Source organism: Suricata suricatta, chromosome 3 (genome assembly GCF_006229205.1).
Source record: "Suricata suricatta isolate VVHF042 chromosome 3, meerkat_22Aug2017_6uvM2_HiC, whole genome shotgun sequence".
Classification (NCBI taxonomy): Eukaryota; Metazoa; Chordata; class Mammalia; order Carnivora; family Herpestidae; genus Suricata; species Suricata suricatta.
This window is the reverse complement of record NC_043702.1, coordinates 78,007,059-78,012,136: the sequence shown is the minus strand read 5'-3', so window position 1 is coordinate 78,012,136 and position 5,078 is coordinate 78,007,059. Positions and strand designations below refer to the sequence as shown.

General features: G+C 40.1%; 1 protein-coding gene across 1 annotated transcript in view; it reads left to right on the top strand.

Moving 5' to 3' along the window:
- The first annotated feature begins 488 nt into the window (after positions 1 to 488).
- LYPD6 (LY6/PLAUR domain containing 6) overlaps positions 489 to 5,078 on the top strand; it is a 111,023-nt gene continuing 106,433 nt past the window's right edge. The window contains exon 1 of the mRNA XM_029934610.1: positions 489 to 531. The gene's annotated coding sequence lies outside the window, so the exon portion shown is untranslated. The remainder of the gene's footprint in view (positions 532 to 5,078) is intronic.

Below are 5,078 nucleotides of genomic sequence, written 5' to 3'. Positions count from 1 at the left end.
GCATGCTGTGCTCCAGTTTTTGAATTCAACTCTCATTTTTTAGAGGCCACTTTTCCTGTTCCCTTAAACATATGTGCAGTACCTTAGTTCATCACTCAGCACAAGGGCTGGCACAAAGTAGATAGATACTCTGTAGATATCTGATGAACAGAGGCTTTCCCTACTGAATCAGCACTTGCGGAATAAATGAAGATTAGTTAATGCGTGGCGCTTCCTGTAATTGTCACCACTGCCAAGCCATCGCGTAATCATGACCCGACATACAACACTATTTTTCTTAACAATCAGCAGTAAATATTGTAACCTGCAAATATGATGCTAGTGTTTAAGGTTTCTTTGCTTTTCTTCTTTTTAAGGATACACAGATAAAATAATTCTACTTAGAAGTTTTTGTACAGAATTGATAAAGCAGAGAGAGACATCCACGCAGTGGCTGCAACTGCTCGGTGAACTTCAGAAGAGGCGTGGGCCTTTTCACGAGGGAAAGAGATGTTCTCTCCGGGCCTGAACCTAAGGGCCATAAAACACTAGGTAGGATTTGTTTTGGCATGTTATGGCGTTCTCCTTTTGGGATGCTCATTTTATGGATGAAGGATTTCCATAAAGCTTTCCGCATAATCTTCAAATTATCCTTTGTGCAAAAGAATCTAGTGTGTATTTGGTCTGTAGTTGACGGTTGAGGTTTTATAGGCAATGCTCTGCATGTATAGATAGATGGAGCCATTTCTCAGACGTGCTGACGAGTAAGTCTCCCTCGCTTAACACTAGCTGGTTGGGAGACGACACGGAGTGCACCCTTCTCTTTGTAGACGCGGGAGCGGACAGGCTCTTTCTTTCTCTGTTGCATTCTCCCAATTTTTCATAATTCCCCAGCAGTTTGTCTAGGTCATCATCATTATTGTTGCTTGGCAAAGTGTTGTTGATGTATTAAAAGCACCTGTCCATTTTAATAACCAACCTAGTGGCAAAAATCCCCACATGACCTGTTTCGGGGCTTGGCATGGAAGTTTTATTTGCTGTAATTTACCCAGTAAATGACAGTACGGAGGCTTCCTTTTCCTATCTTTTTTGGGCGGGCATTTGTATCTTTCTTTGGCAGCACTTAAGAATCTGTCTCTTCCTGGTGATTTTGAGGATTGTTCATACTTGAATAGAGATTATGAGCTTAAGTTTAATAGCTTTGAAATCTTTTAAAAATAGTTACATCTAATATTGCATCACCACTGTCTACATTTAACCTGTCCAACCATTTGAGTGACCTAATATTTTACATTTGCCAATGTAAATATAGCAATAATCAGACAACAAGTATTTTTTTTCTGGGCCCAAGCCAGGGATATAAAAAAGAAGAGTAAGACATGGCAGCTGTCCTCATGGGACTCAGAACTGGCTTCTTTCTGTCTTTCTTTTTAAATATTTGAGGATCAGCTGTGTGGATCATAGGTGAAGGTGGAAACAGTAGTGAATGAAACAGGCAAAAGTTTCCGGGGCACAGAGCAGTGAATAAGACTCATGTAAATTCCTGTCCTCATCAAGCTTACATTCTATTGGGAGATCATAAATAAGAAGATATGCAGTATGTTAGATGATCCTAAGTGCTATGGAGAAACTAAAGAGGGGAAGAGGGAATGTCGGAGGTGGACAGGAGGCCATTGGCAGTTGGCAACTTTAAATATGGAGGTCATAGGAGACCACTCATGCTGGTTTCCCACGAGCACCTGGGCCCGTAAGGGAGCGGACCTTGGGGACTGCTGCAGGGAGAGCCTTCCAGACGGAAATGCAAAGGTGCTGCAGCAGCATCATGACTCACTCTCAAAACAGCAAGAAGACTGGTGATAGGAGTGGAGTAAGCCAGAGGTAGAGTGGTAAACGTGCACAAACTAAGAGGAAGGTCATCCATAATGCAGGGCTTTAGAGGTTATTGTGAAGGTCTTCTTTCTTTTCTTTTTTTCTTTCCCTCCCTCCCTCCCTTCCATCCTTCCCTCTTTCTTTACTGAGTTAGTTAAAACTGACATTGGAAGAATTTGCACTGAAGAATGACCTGATTAATTGTATGATTTAATAGACCACTGACTACTGTTAGAATAAATAATAGGAGGGGACACAAGGTTGGAAGGAGGCTGTTATAATTATCCAGGTGATGTTGGCTTATATCCATGTGGTTGCAGTGGAGGCGGTGAAAAGGGGCATGCTTTATCTATTTGGAAAGTGTGTAGGAGGTAGAGTTTACTGAGGGCGGGGTGCAGGGCATGAGTGAGAGAGCAGAGTCAAAGATGGCTGGTAAACTGGAAGGCGAGGGCTATCATTGACTGAGATGGGAAGACTGAGCAGATTTGGAAAAGGATCAGATAAGCATTGGACATCTTACATCTGAGATGCTAATTAGGCTTTCTAGTGGAGATATAGAGTAGATGGGTGGAAACATGGATGTGAGTTCTGGGGAGAGGTAACTTTGGGAGTTCACAATGTCTGTAAGAGCCATGAAATGGGGGCAGATCCACAAACATGAGGAGATTAGATAAGGCTTTAGAGCAGAAAGAGGACAATTAAGTTGCAGTTGTATGGTGCTTGATTATTTGCTATAGGTACAGAAGAAGTAGGAATTTGCCGGCTAGAAGAGATGAATCCACTTTCACGGAAAGTGAGAGAATTAAACTGGTCTGTGCAGATGGGTAATATTTGGAGGGGCAGAAATAATGAGAGGAGAGCATTTTGGTTGATGGTACCAGAATTAGCAAATCCAAACCACAATGAGGTATTACCTCACACCAGTCACAATGGCTAGTATCAAAAAGACAACAAGTGTTGATCAGGTTGTGGAGAAAAAAGAACCCTCGTGCACTGTTTGTGGGAATGTAAATTGGCACAAACACTGTGAAAAAGTGTCAAGGTTTCTCCCAAAATAAAAAAGTAGAAATACCACATGATATAGTAATTCCACTGAATATTTACCTAAAGAAAATGAAAATAGTAGTTTGAAAAGGTATATGCACCCCTCTGTTTATTATAGCATTATTTACAATAGCCAAGATATGAAGGCAGCCCAAGTGTCCATCAATAGATGAATGAATAAAGAAGACATGATATGCTACATATATTATACAATGGATAGTGTATGTATGTAATGGAATATTACTCAGCCATATAAAATAATGAGATCTTGCCATTTGTGAGGAGATGAATGGACCTAGATGGTATTATGCAAAGTGAATAAGTCAGTCAAAGAAAGACAGATACCATATGATTTCACTTATAAATGTATAATCTAAAAAACAAAGCAAAAACAGACCCATAAACACATAGAACAACAGGTGGAAAGATGGGCAAAATGGGAGAAGGAGAGTGGGAGGTACAGACTTCCAGTCATGGAATGAATAAGCCTTGGGGATGAAAGGTACAGCAGTGTCACATGGTGAGGGATGGTCACTACACTTATGGTGAGCTTAGTGCAGCCTATAAACTTTGTGTGTAACGTTGTGTTGTATCCCTGAAACTAATGTAACATTGTGTGTCAATTATGCTTCAGTTAAAAAAAAAAAAACAGAATTAAACCTACCATAGTTCCTTACTAGGACGGTAGTAAGGGAAAGTATAGCGAGATCGTGGTGGAATTTTCTCACAAGTGGAAGGGGTAGGATTTCCCTCTTTGGTCTGTTTCCTAGGATCATGATATGCAAATGGTAAAGAGACTTGGTCCCATTAAAATCTTGAACATTTCCTGGCACTTTGCTGACAGCTTTTCCTCCTTATCCTTGCAGCTGGTGTAGCCTTCTATTTTGTAGTAACTTGAAACTGACATGTGGGGAATTTTAAGTACATATGTTATCAAAACAGATGTTCCACAGACTTTATCGACTATCAGGGGGTCATCTCATCATTCAGAAGGCAGCCTGGAATTTGAATTTAGTTACTCTCATAATTTTACATTCTCCAAAGTAATTATGTGGGAAATTTAAAATTTATTAGCAACTTTCTCTCGTTCTTAGGTTTTAGAGAGGTGGCGATTCCAGTAACCTGCAAAAAAAATGATCTGCTGTGCTCTCCAGAGGCAGATTATTGAACAGCTTTCCTTGCCTGGTGATAAATCTAAGGCACAGAAGTATTTTAATGCTTTCTGGGAGTCCTACTTTATAAAGGCAACAAGCCCATTCTTTTTTCATGTGAAACAATAATTAAAGCAAAAATGAACTTCATAAAATAACACAAAGGATGCTGCGTTCAGAATAGAGAGATTTTGCCTCTTGTTCCCTCTCCCCCTACTTTTTACTAGAATTCAGATGAGAATCCTTTTTGATTCTTTTGATTCTGCATACAAGCTTCTCATGGAGTTGCAGAGGCTGAGGACTAGGGCAGAACTCCAGAGATAAGGGCAAATCATGGATTTCTTTTCTTTCCCACTTTATTTAAAGAATACCTTTAAGACAGCGTGGGGTTAATTGTTTGGCATAACCAAGTGTGACATTTCCATATCCTATTTTTTTCTTTGGGATTCAAGAAGGTATGGAGTAAGGTCCAATTGGCCTTGACAGTTTAACCGGTCAAGCTGGAGAGTAGCCATCATTGAGAGGCCCACTGGGCCCACCACACTATCTGGTAGAATTTTCTAGTCTCTTCTGTGGTGACAAATATTCTCCATCTGCACTGGCCAACACGTGGCTACTGAGTACTTGAAATGTGGCTAGTGCGGTTGAGGAACTAGGTTTTCAATTGTATTTAGCTCAAATTGAAGTGGCCTCAAGTGGCTGATGTCCACTGTCCAATGCAGTAGATTGATGGTTGTCCTGGGCTTTCTGGAATGGGAGGTGCCCAGGCTCCCCATGCTGGGGCATCTCTACGCCTCCATGAGTGTCCACAGGCAGGTCTTGAAATTTTATTTTATTTTATTTTTTTTACTTTATAAAATTTCATATTTTTTAAACATATGCAATTATTTTCCATCATTTACAATACAGTAGTTACAATGACACTCCAAACAGAAAAGCAAAGTAAAAAATCAAAACACCAACTTCTGTTTCATGTAAATTAGACTTATACAGAAATTAGAAGGTTAAGTAACAACTAGTTAATCACCTAATTTC